The sequence below is a fragment of the Lepisosteus oculatus genome, chromosome 14 (assembly GCF_040954835.1).
Source record: "Lepisosteus oculatus isolate fLepOcu1 chromosome 14, fLepOcu1.hap2, whole genome shotgun sequence".
Taxonomy (NCBI): domain Eukaryota; kingdom Metazoa; phylum Chordata; class Actinopteri; order Semionotiformes; family Lepisosteidae; genus Lepisosteus; species Lepisosteus oculatus.
In genome coordinates, this window is record NC_090709.1 from 22663494 (window position 1) to 22676602 (window position 13109).

Sequence of the window (13109 nt, forward strand, 5' to 3'; positions counted from 1 at the left end):
CAATACCACCGGCAAAGTCCAATGCCGGCAACATCTGAGAAAATAATGTTCACTCATGGAATTTGGTCTTTGAATGGCTGGCGGGAAAATTCATTTATACTCCTGTTGCACCCTCAGCTGAAACATGTTAAAATAACAACGCAGATTTGTTGCAGAACCTGACAAGAATTATTGGGTTAGCACTGTATGTATTCTTGTATATTTACTTTAATTTTAATATAAATGTAAACATGCATGCTGTATAAGCTATTGTAATTTTAAAATATGTTAGCTGAGGATGCGAAGGGGGCAAGGAACTGTAAAAAAGGCTGTTATTTGAATAAAATTGGCGATCACAAGAAAACCACAATTTATGTGGTATTATCATCAATATCCTTCAAAATCTACATTCAAATGAAGGATTTGAAGAAACTATGAAAAAAGCAACAGTAATAGCAGAGGATTTTGATTTTTGCTCTTCAAGTCAGCAGATCACCGTAGAGTTACACCCCTACAAACAGCACAAAGGATGAATCCCACCACCTTCATTATTGCTGTGTTTGTGCCAGTGAAAGTAGCGTTTGTGTTATTGAAAGCATCTCGGAAGATGAAGGTGCAGTCACTTCCACATGTCATGATATCATTAGATCTGACGACAAGAGCTGAAGCCCCCCCTAGTCCAAGCCAGCAATGTGAAGATGGGTATGGAGGAAGGTAGCGTGGCTGAGTGGTCTAAGGTACTGGATTTAGGCTCCAGTCTCTCTGGGGGCGTGGGTTTGAATCCCACTGCTGCCAAATATTAATGTTTTAAGACCTGCAATACAATCAGTAAAAGCGCTTTTTGTTAGGCTGCGGGAGGTGTTTAGAGATAGACTTTCTAAAAGACAGGCTTAACATCAAGGCAGAAAAAATATTTTTTCTCAATAGAAATTCTCTTTGGCACGTTCAGCTTTATGTAGCGAACAACATCTGCCGAGATCACTTTTGAGGCAGTGCACATGATAGTGTACCGGCAAGTACATTTAATATTGGCTGTGGTGGTGAGCTGCTTTTGTCTGTGAAACTTTTAATTCTTCACGCCGAATCGTTGGCAGGGGTAAAGCTTATTAAATCTTTGAACATAGCGCTCCATCAGAAATACTTTGTTCGTGATCAAAAGAGATCAGAGGATTAACTTCATGGATTCACATAGCATACCTTACAGGAAAGATTTAAAAGGGGAATTGATTGTGCTTCCTGATGTTGTTCCTGTCGTTTCTTTGGATACAAAGGTGAATGTTCTTTGACGTTCTGCTAGAGTATCCACTGGGTGGGCTTTATCAATCAGCTCGGAGAGGTCATCAGTGCTCCGTCTCTGGAAAATAATCAGCACTGTCGTTTTTCCCTGTGCTGTCTTTTAAAACATATAAGATCACGAGTTTACAGATTTCTCCAAATAACAACTATACATTTTAACCCAGCGGTTACCATTCCTTCAATCCAATAGTTTTACTCCGGGTAAAAAGCAGCGAAATATATAGAGAGATTATATTCAAATATTTAAACGTTCTTATTGGATTACCTGTATGGAGATATCGCTCAGAATTCCTAATATGATTTTGAGTTCAGTTTTGCTTTACTACTTTCAGAGTCTTTTATTGACCTTGCTGAAGCAGAGAAGTGACATAATCACAAATGCGACTTACCTGTGCTGCTGTTTTTGGTTAATAATGATTATTGCAAGGAAAAAAAACAGCTCCTTGCATTAAGAGCAAGAGCAACCAACACGCTCGCTTGTTGAGTTGGGTTTTTTTTCCGTGGTGCTCTTCCTCAGATGTAAAGTTATTTGGCGAGCAAGGACCTCTGAGAAGGAGCCTGAATCCATCAAGAACTCAGAAATTCTAATATCGCACTACTGTCTTGTGTACAGAGATCTGCTTCTTCCTTTTTGAGTGTTTTGGTGTTTAAGAGCACGCTTCCTACCTCGAATGTTAGTTTCAGGAGATGTGCTACCGGATAAATGATTATCTTGAAAAGGTTTGGGGATGCACTGGCCGGGATTAAAACCCGGCTCAATTATTTGGAAGTCACCTGTACTACCAACACACTTCTAAGAAGCACCCGCACATTTTCGCAATCCTCTCTCTCACCTACAGTTATGAAGACACAGACGACCAATGAAAACTAATTTGATTCACCCAAGGCTTCACTCTTCTGTTGTGATGTTGTTTTAATTAGTGTTAGCTGTGATGAGGTATTGTTTCTGTCTCTTAAAGTTTAAGAGTCTGCTCCTTTCTTCCTGGTATAGAAAAAAACATGTTCCATCTTTGTTTACAAACACCACTGTAAATTATTTGTCCATCTCTAAAGCCTGTGTGTATTGACAAGGCAATTCAAAAGCACATATTAAATAAGAACACGATCCTTCTTGTTACCATTCCCGTGGTTGGAGCGTTGTTTCGCCCTTTAACGTTCTTCTACAATATTTACAGACAGGGCTTTATCACTGGAGTTGTGTGCATCGGTCCATGAACATCAACTGTACTGCTGTTTTTCTATGCGTAATTTAATCGCAAGCACTTAAAAGATGCAAAAAGATTTCAAGGAAAACATAATTGAAAGACAGTCGAGTAAGGAGGTAGAAAAACGCTCTCCCCCATTGAAGAATCAACCACCGTCGCCCATGTGACTGGATATAAAAATAAATTATTCATTTCAATTATTCATGAAGGGTGGATTGTGGTCAGTGAACATATGCACATCTTTAAGTCAGTTCCACCATCTGTGCCATAGGGGATGTAGTTCAATGGTTTTCATGTATGAAGTTCCGAGTTCAATCCCTGGCATCACCAGATGTCTTACATTATTGTGCTCACATCGCAATCTTCTGTTGAGTGAGAACTCTTTGCTCGTGTTCATAGAGAGACAGGTTTACACAATTAAACTCAGTCACACACGAAGTGCTACAGTGTTGCTCTGCTGTTTTAAATGTACCTCCAAAGCATTTTGTTCTGTTAACTACCAAATGATTTGAACTAATTTTACATCATATTCAGGAAATCCAGAGAAGGTCATCAGACTTTTAGTGGCTGTTGAAGAAAACACCTGTTGAATCTCACCAGGGATTTCTTGAGAGATCATTCAGCAAGCGAGTTAACAGGGGTTAACGTAGAGAGTGGCGGAGGTGGGATGTCAGGGCTTGACGTCACTGCTTTATGCAAAGAATGGAGGGGTGGTCGTCAGGGCTATATGACTGTGCTTCACGCAGAGAGTGGTGGGGGTGTGATGTCAGGGCCATACGACAGTGCTTTACACAGAGAGTGGCGGAGGTGGGATGTCAGGGCCTGACAACACAGCTTAACGCAGAGAGTGGATGGGTGGGTGTCAGGGCCATATGACACTTCTTTACGTAGAGAATGGCGGGGGTGGGATGTCAGGGCTTGACGACACTGCTTTATTCAAAGAGTGGAGGGGTGGGTGTCAGGGCTATATGACAGTGCTTTCCGCAGAGAGTGGTGGGGGTGGGATGTCAGGGCCATATGACACTGCTTTACACAGAGAATGGAGGAGGTGGGATGTCAGGGCCTGAAAACACAGCTTAACGCAGAGAGTGGAGGGGTGGTGTCAGGGCCATACGACACTTCTTTACACAGAGAGTGGTGGGGGTGGGATGTCAGGGCCATATGACACTGCTTTATACAGAGAGTGGCGGGGGTGGGATGTCAGGGCCTGAAGATACTGCTTTACGCAGAGAGTGGCGGAGGTGGGATGTCAGGGCCTGACAACACAGCTTAACGCAGAGAGTGGAGGGGTGGGCGTCAGGGCCATACGACACTTCTTTATGCAGAGAGTGGTGGGGGTGGGATGTCATGGTTATACGACAGTGCTTTCCATTGAGAGTGGTGGGGGTGGGATGTTATGGCCATAAGACACTGCTTTATGCAGAGAGTTGAGGGATTGATGTCAGGGCCATACGACAGTGCTCCACTCAGGCCTCTGCTTGAATTTGTACTCCTCCTCTCTCCCTACCTCTACCTCTATGATATTTGCACTTTCTGGAGAGGCGATTTTCTCCACTTCAGTAGCCCGATTGCGTGGAGAGGGCTGTAGAATGTGGCACCGCCTTTCCTGCTCCGTCCATGACAGGCGTGCTGGTCTCTGGAGAGAGAGCACGGTCCATCAGCGCACTCCAATAAAGGCAATGGAAGCAGCTGAAACGCATTGGCGAAGCTCAGCACTGGGCCGCTGGGCACATCTTACCACTGTTTCCGTAGTGTAGTGGTTATCATGTTCGCCTCGCATGCGAAAGGCCCTCGGTTCGAAACCGGGCGGAAACAGACTGGCTTCTTTTGTCGCATACAAATGGGTTGTACAACTTTTAACTAGCAAATGGAAGAGGGCTGAAGTAAGAGACAAGATGTAAATAGGGTTAACTTAAGTCAGTTCTGCCTGAAAATTAGACTTATAAGCAACAGGGGTTTATGGCAGGAAAGGGGGTTAACTGATAAGGATTCCAGATGCGAGGGGGCATAATCTTAAACTGACCATTTGGCCAGGGTCTCTTAACTGGCCAAATACCACGACCCCCCCCTTACCATAACACCGAATGACGTCTGAAGCAGCAAGGAAGGACTATATAACCTAAAAGTTTGTACCGGCACATCGAACAATACTTCGGTTTTGTTGTTTCTTGTGGGAAACAAGACTTCGGCTTTATTGTTCCTTATGTCCGTCATGGCAGTGAACAGGTCCTGGTTACAGGATCTCTAAAAAAGGAAATAAAGACTGAAATCAGATCCGACCCACCATGCTGCCACGGTGACGGTGCACTGCCCAGTGAAAGTGGCAGCCTGTCCCTGGACTGTGGGAAACTGGAGCACCTGGAGGAAACCCCCACAGACCAGGGAGAGAACATGCAAACTCCACACAGACAGCACCCACACCCCAGGTCCAGCACTGTGAAGCATGCCCGACGATGCGGAAGGGCTTTTACAAATGACTGTGTAACTCACACTGGTGCCCAGGATGGCCTGCTATCGGAACGCAACCTAATTTTCTTAATGCAGTTTGTTCGAAGCGGTTTGCAGGAGCTGGAGGTGAGGACTGAGCTGGGGTCCAGTGTGCGAGAGTGACTACTGATGTCGTGTGTGTGTGTGTGTGTGTGTGTGTGTGTGTGTCTGGATCATTGTGAGCGCCGTCAGGTTTGTGTATTTGTTTAAACAAGAGGATGTGTCTGTGCGGGTCTGACTCTGTGTGAGGGTGCAGCTCTAACTGTGCGCGCGGGCGTGTCTATCTCTCTACAATGCATGAGGGGCTAAATCTGCCTCTGAGAAACTGACTTTTCAGAAGAAAAATCTATGAAAAGGCACGGCCTGGCCCTCTTCTCTTGCTCCCGACGTATAACACACTGGGGGATGAAGCTGGTGTCTTCAGCTGTAACCCTAGCTATTTATGCAAACAGCTCTTTTATGAAAAGCAGCTCTAGGCCTAGACAAGAGGAACAGATAAAACAAATCTTAGATTTATGGCTTATTCAAAGCAGACTGAGCGCTGCTATACTGTATGTAGGAGCCAGAGATGAAGAATGAGCTATTTAAGGAAATCAGGAGTGTGAGAGAGGGAGTGTGTGTTTTTCCTCCCAATAGAGAAGGCTTGTGGTTCTTTCTGCTTTTCTGCACAGGCTGCCAACATAAGTACGTGTTGGGTTCTTGGTTTGAATGCTCGAGTTGTCAGGCTGGCGTTTTTTGTTCCTATTGGAGCCCATAATTGTGAACAAGGCGCTTGAGGACGTCTCTGTGCAGGTGTGCGTTTGTAATGACGTGTGTGCGCATCTCTGTAGCGGATGTTTCAGTAAAAAAACGCATTTAAAACATTCAACCTTTTCATGTTCCTAATATTCTTTCATTCTTCACAATAATAACTAAGGTTGCTGCTGGAAGAGGTGTTAGTGGGGCCAGCAGGGGGAACTCTCACCCTGTGGCCCATGTGGGTCCTAATGCCCCAGTATAGTGACGGGGACACTGGAAAAACTGTAAACAGGTGCCGTCCTTCAGATGAGACGTAAAACCGAGGTCCTGACTCTCTGTGGTCATTAAAAATCCCGGGGTGTTTCTCGAAAAGAGTAGGGGTTTTACCCCAGTGTCCTGGCCAAATTTCCCATTGACCCTTACCAATCATGGCCTCCTAATAACCCCCATTTATGAATTGGCTTCATTACTCTGCTCTCCTCCCCACTCATAGCTGGTGTGTGGGGAGCGTTCTGGTGCACTATGGCTGCCGTCCCATCATCCAGGTGGATGCTGCACATTTGTGGTGGTGGAGGGGAGTCCCCATGTCCTGCAAAGCGCTTTGAGTGGAGTGTCCAGAAAAGCACTATATAAGTGTAAGCAATTATTATTCATTATAATGTAATAAGTCCATTATTTCTCACCCCTCCATTGCAAGGCATACACAACACAAACACCAGGAACAATTATCTCAGAAGTGAATTGCAAATGTATTGAGTTGTGATGCAACTGTAACTTGAACCTAACATGACTGTGGCGTGCATTTTTGAAATTGCATTTTCACAGCTGAAATACAAAATGAAGCTGATCGCAGTCCAAACTCAAGGTATTGTTGTAAAACTAAATATTCAACATGTTTCTACCTGTCCCTTTTCAGCTCACTCAGAAGTCCACAGCCTGCAGCCTGGTGCCTCTCTGTCTCCCCCCTCCACACTGCTGGTCCAGTGGAGGTGCTGTTTGATCCTGCACGATCTGTCCGGAATCGTATAGTCTTACTGAGCAGCACAGGGCTCCCTGGCCCCAGGTACGAACAGTGAGTGTCAGTGCAGAACAGCTCTCTGACACTCCGCTCCCTCACTCCAGCTGATCAGGGCAACTACACAGTGAGGGACCTTAATGGAAGCAGTATCAGCACTGTGATCGTCACTGTGGGTGGTGAGCAGGTCTACAGTAGGATCACTAGAGGGCTCTATATTCTTGACAGAGTGTGTTCTTATATCATCCTCTGTCCTGATTGTCTTTCAGCTCACAGAGACAATGTCACCCTGCAGCCTGAAGCCTCTCTGTCTGTCCCTCTGTTCACTGGAGAGCCAGTGGAGGTGCTGTTTGATCCTGCAGGAGGTGGAAACTGGACCTCAGTGTGTTCTGTCCAGAACAGCACAGCCAGCTGTGTCCCCCAGTACAGTTTTTTTTTATTTTTGATGATTAGCCATATGTTGATTACAATATTGTACATAATGTATAATTTGAACTCGATATTTTTCAGGAGTGAATGATTGTATATTTTCAGAATAAATTTCGAAACCAAATTATTGTCCCTCGATCTCTGTCTCTCTCTTGTCCTGCTGTCTGTCTGTCCCTGCCTCTCTGTCTCTCTCTCTTTCAGCCCCGTCTGTCAGTCTGTCTGTCCTTCTCTCTCCTTCCTCTCTCTCTCTCCTTCCGCTCTCTCTCTCGGTTTGTTTGTCCCTCAATCTCAATCTTTCTCTTTGCCTGCTGTCTTTCTGTGCCTTCATCTTTGTGTCTCTCTCTCCTTCCTTTCTGTCTGTCTCTCTGTCTGTCCTGCGTTGTCCCAGCTGGGCCTGTCTCCCCGGCTCTCTGCCTTCAGCTCTGTTCGCCGATGTCCCACCAGCCCGTCTCTCTCTCAGCCTGTCTCTTGACTTGCAGGAGGAAGAGGAGGTGGAGACAGCTCCTCCGGCAGGAGAGAGGAAGAAGGTCAGTGCTGGTCCCACCCTGCCTCCTGTCCTGTCTGTGGTGGAGTTTCGCCATCTTGTCTGTCTTGTCAGCCCTGTCTGTCACTGTCTCTCTCCTCCTCCTCTCTGTGCTGTGGTGTCCAGTCAGTGTGTCTCTCTCCTCCTCTTCTCTGTCCTATGGTGTACAGTGGGTCAGTATTAGTGGGCTACACCCAGGCTCACTCACTGCGAGTGTGATCTCAGCAGAGTCTCTGTACTCTTGGGACACTTGACTCACCTGTCTCTCTCTTTCTCTCCCTGTGCTGTCCCTCTCCTGCCCCCTCTCTCCCTACTCGGACTCCAGCTGGAGGAGGTCCAATCACCACCTCCTGTGAGACAGAAGAAAAAGAAAGTGGGTAATGCTCTGATTCTCTCTTTACTCCTGTCCAGTGTCCAGTCAGTGTGTGTGTATGAACCCCTCTCTCTCTCAGTGCAGTGTTCATGTACTGGAGTGTCCAGTCAGTGTGTGTGTATGAACCCCTCTCTCTCTCAGTGCAGTGTTCATGTCCTGGAGTGTCCAGTCCGACTCTTAACGTGACTCTCCTGTCTCTGCTTCAGAAGTGCTGTGCGTCTTTTTAAAGTCCCTGAGCTGCATGTCGGTGGAGACAGATGATAAGGACGAGCCGATGGAGGCGGCGGAGACCGTGTGTCAGGAGAGGAAGAGCGAGGGAGAGGAGGAGCAGGCTGCCGGGAAGAACAAGAAGAAGAAGAGGAGGTGCAGGTGAGCAGACAGGGGGACGCCGCCCGGTCGTGTCTGTGATTCAAGAAGGAGTCTCCTCTTGCTGTTTGATGTCATGGTGATGTCCGTGTCTGTGTCCCTCACACCTGCAATAACAATATTCTTTCCAGGTTCCTTTCCTGGTTCTGTGCCAGCTAAGATCGGAGTCGCCTTCCCCACCAAGGACTGGACTGGACTGGACTGGACTGGAGCTGAGGGACACCAAACTGGACTGGACTGGAGCCAAGGGACCCCAGACTGTGCTGGACCGAAGCTGAGGGACCCCAGACTGCACTGGACCGGAGCTGAGAGACACCAGACTGGACTGGACTGGAGCTGAGGGACCCCAGTCTGTGCTGGACCGAAGCTGAGGGACCCCAGTCTGTGCTGGGCCAAAGCTGAGGGACCCCAGTCTGTGCTGGACCGAAGCTGAGGGACTCCAGACTGTGCTGGACCAAAGCTGAGGGGCCCCAGACTGGACTGGACTGGAGCTGAGGGGCCCCAGGCTGTGCTGGACCGAAGCTGAGGGACCCCAGACTGGACTGGACCAAAGCTAAGGGACCCCAGACTGTGCTGGACTGAAGCTGAGGGACCCCAGTCTGGACCGAAGCTGAGAGACCCCAGTCTGTGCTGGACCGAAGCTGAGGGACCCCAGTCTGGACTGCACTGGAGCTGAGGGACCCCAGTCTGGACCGAAGCTGAGGGACCCCAGTCTGTGCTGGGCCGAAGCTGAGGGACACCAGTCTGGACTGAAGCTGAGGGACCCCAGACTGTGCTGGACCGAAGCTGAGGGACCCCAGTCTGTGCTGGACCGAAGCTGAGGGACCCCAGACTGTGCTGGACCGAAGCTGAGGGACCCCAGACTGGGCTGCACTGGAGCTGAGGGACACCAGACTGGACTGGACTGCACTGGAGCTGAGGGGCCCCATACTGGACTGGACCAGAGCTGAGGGGCCCCAGACTGGACTGGACCGGAGCTGAGGGACCCCAGATCCCAGTCTGGACTGAAGCTGAGGGACCCCAGTCTGGACTGAAGCTGAGGGACCCCAGACCCCAGTCTGGACTGAAGCTGAGGGACCCCAGACTGGACTGTGGAAAACTTTCACATTATCTCCACCTGAGTCCTCAGATCGTCTGCATGACCTTGTATTATTAAGTATTATTTTAAGGTCCTGTGATGATCGTAAGATGGGGGGGGGGGGTGTGTCCCTTGACATTAATCTGTATTGTAATTTTTGTTCTTTTGTTAAGCATCATTAAAATGTTTTTTAAAAAAAGCTTTTGGTTTTTTCCCTCCCCCCCCGAAACGAACGAACAGAGTCTGTCTTTCTCTTTCATCCCGGAGAGTTTGTGGTTGATGGATTGAGGCCGAGAGCCCTCGTTGTCGGCGTGCCACCAGTTAGCGGGGCTAAAGCAGGGGGGGCATCGTGTCCAATACTCCTTGAAACGAGACAGATTTCAAGCCACCTCCGTCTGAAGAGAAGGAAGTTGACCACGAACTCCAGGGTGTCCTAGGAAGCTCTTTAGCCATCGTTTGCCCAGCAGCCATCTCACCCTGCAGCTCCCAGCTAGCAGCCCCCTCCCCACTGGAGCCCAGCAGGTAGAAGCCTGGTCAGTACCTGGAGGGGAGACTCCTGGGAAAAACTGAGGTTGCTGCTGGGAGAGGTGTGAGTGGGGCCAGCAGGGGGCGCTTTCACCCTGCGGTCTGTGTGGGTCCTGATGCCCCAGTATAGTGACGGGGGACACTGGACTGTAAACAGGCGCCGTCCTTCGGATAAGACGTCAAACCGAGGTCCTGATTCTCTGTGCTCATTAACAATCCCGGGGTGTTTCTGGAGAGGAGTAGGGGTGTTACCCCAGTGTCCTGGCCTGATTCCCCCCCTGGTCTTGACCCATCATGGCCTCCTTATCACCCCCCCTCTCTGAACTGGCTCCATCCCTCTGCTCTCCTCCCCACTGAGAGCTGCTGTGTGCTGAGCGGACTGGAGCATCATCCACGTGGGGGCTGCACACTGGGGGGGCTGGAGGGGATCCCCCTGACCTGGGAAGAGCTCTGAGTGGAGAGTCCGGACGGATTAATTATTATTATTATTATTCGTGCTGCACTGGGCTTCAGTCCTGGTAGTGAGAGGGGGATCTGTGATCAGTACAGATACTTATGACTGTATAATAATACACGATAGAAATGGAAAACAGGGTAGCGCTGTAGTCTCTTCGAAACGTTTTGAACTGCCAGAAGAAGTTTTCACAACCCGGACTCGTGAAGGTACAGGTCTTCTCCCTTCGTCCGGAGTAAGGTGAGAGGTTATCCCCTCGGGGCGCAGTATCCCCGATGCACCCCCCCACCACCACCCAAAATGACACACACTTCTGTGACGATTGGGAGACCCCGGTTCGATCAGCCCCTGCGGTGTAGGAAACGACCCGCTGGAGAGAACACGCAGACTCCACACAGAAGGGTCACCTCGGCATTTATTCCAACAGCAAAACACCAGAGAGAAACGGGTCTCCGAAAGATGAGCGCACACCGGGAAAAACACTACGGGGTCATTACAAATGGGAATAGGAGTTCTTTTTTTCTTTTCCGGACGTCAGTTGTATCGTGTCCTGGTGATTTCTCCTGTTTCGAACGGAGTTCAATGTCACGTTTCTACTTTATTAGAGAGAGGCACTGAACTTTGGGGAACGTGACATCCACCCAGTATTACTAGTAGGTTGATAAATATAAATGTTCTTTTTCCCCCCGTATGATACCTCGCGAAATATAACGATGGCCAACTCCTTAAGTCGAAATTTAAACCCTTCTCACGCTACAAGACAGTCCGTCAACATCGCCGCGGCCCGAAGCGCGACCTTCGGTATGACGTTGGCGGAAGGGGGTAGGGTAAGTACGTCACAGCCGGGGGAAGCCCCTATCACGTGAGAGGGGTGCTGCGGGCGACGAGCCCCCGGGGGCGAAGAGAAGTTGATTTGCGTGGGGTGTGGAAACACTACACGACCGGGCAAGCGAGCCGTTTTTTTTTTTGTTTTGTTTTTTCAGAACATCAGAACAACCGCAGAGATGACCATCGATCCACTCCGGACGTTTCCTTTTTTGTCCTTTTTGGCCTCCAAAATAAAAAAAAAAACTGGGATCCATCGTGGCGTTGCCAAATTAAAACGTCAACCACTTTTCGGGCTTTCGTGCTGTCCATGATGAAACCGTCATGGTTGTGTAAGGATACGTTACGTCACAGACCGGCGGCGCTCGGACGTGAGGAGTGTCGTTACGTTTTTGAAACGGGCACGTCAGACAAGATCTCTGACAAGATCTCTGAAAAACCCAAACCTGTAAGATTCAATTTCAATTCAGTTTTTTTTATATAGCGCCTTTCACAACAAGAATGCCCCAAGGCCCCGAACAAAGGAGTTGTTCCACACCCCCGCCACCCTCTGTGTACAGTAGAGCCCCCTGTACTGACTGGAGGAGCTCACCCAGCTGTGTCTGGAGAGAAGCCGGGGTATCGGCTTCAACCACAGGGCTGGGCGGCTTGTTCCCCACCCCCATCCCCTTCTGTGTACAGAAGAGCCTCCTGTCCTGACTCCAGTAGGAAAGGTCACCTGGAGGCAATGGCTTCTTTTAACAGATCACCTCGGGAATCGGGAACAACGGAGCTGTGTGCGGCCGTCTGTACGGAGGGGTTCAGCGCGGGGGGGCCCCGGGCTCGGGTCTGGACCCGGGGGGGGGGGGGGGGGCTGTCTGTGTGGAGTCTGCATGTTCTCCCTGTGTTCTTCGGGTCCAAAGACAGGCTTTTGGGCTAATTGGCTTCTGGGAAAACTGGCCCTGGTGTGTGTGTGTCCTATGATGGAGTGCTGTCCTGTCCAGGGTGTGTGAGTGTGTGTGTCTGAGTGTCCTGTGAGGGACTGGTGTCCTATCCAGGTTGTGTGTGTGTGTCCTGTGATGGACTGGTGTCCTATCTAGGATGTGTGTATGTCCTGTGATGGACTGGTGTCCTGTCCAGGGTGTGTGAGTGAGTGTGTGTGTGTCCTGTGATGGACTGGTGTCCTGTCCAGGGTGTGTGAGTGAGTGTGTGTGTGTCCTGTGATGGACTGGTGTCCTGTCCAGGGTGTGTGAGTGTGTGTGTCTGTGTGTCCTGTGATGGACAGATGGTACCAAGCCTGGACACCCATGAGACACTGGCTTCCTCAGAAGACTCTCACGGAGGGCACACTGTCCCTAACCCGGGTCCAGAAGAAACTACACTGATCTATAATTCCTGCGCCTCGGAAGGGTTTATGACGTCTATGTCCGGCGCCCGCGCCCGTGGACTGGCGGTTTGGCGTCGCGCTCCGCAGCTCGAGCTTCGGTGCGAGGCAGGGCGGGAGGGAGCCGATGTGGCCTCGGCGCCATCTTTGCTGGTGAGTCAATTGTGACCGTTGCGGTACAATAAACCATCAATAAACCTTTTCCCACCCCGTCCAGTATTTCTGTCGCGGCCCACGTCCCTTACAATCGACAAACTATAAAAAAAACAGTAGCCCTTCGCAACATTACACGCCATTTTTTTTATTTTAAACGTCCGCTAGATACGCAGGTGGTTCGATACCTGTCTTATCCTCGCCGGCGTCTTTATACCGGCAAGTGAATTTTATTTGGGGTCCCTCAGAATTGTGACAGAAATGTCAGTGAACCACAATAAAAAACGAAACTTTTTTTTT

General features: G+C 49.2%; 2 non-coding genes across 2 annotated transcripts; both read left to right on the forward strand.

The window, feature by feature from the left end:
* The first annotated feature begins 692 nt into the window (after window positions 1-692).
* trnal-uag (transfer RNA leucine (anticodon UAG)) lies at window positions 693-774 on the forward strand. Its single transcript has one exon. It is a non-coding gene; the product is annotated as a tRNA-Leu (tRNA).
* A 3448-nt stretch (window positions 775-4222) lies between these two features.
* trnaa-cgc (transfer RNA alanine (anticodon CGC)) lies at window positions 4223-4295 on the forward strand. The gene has a single exon. It is a non-coding gene; the product is annotated as a tRNA-Ala (tRNA).
* Window positions 4296-13109: the final 8814 nt, after the last annotated feature.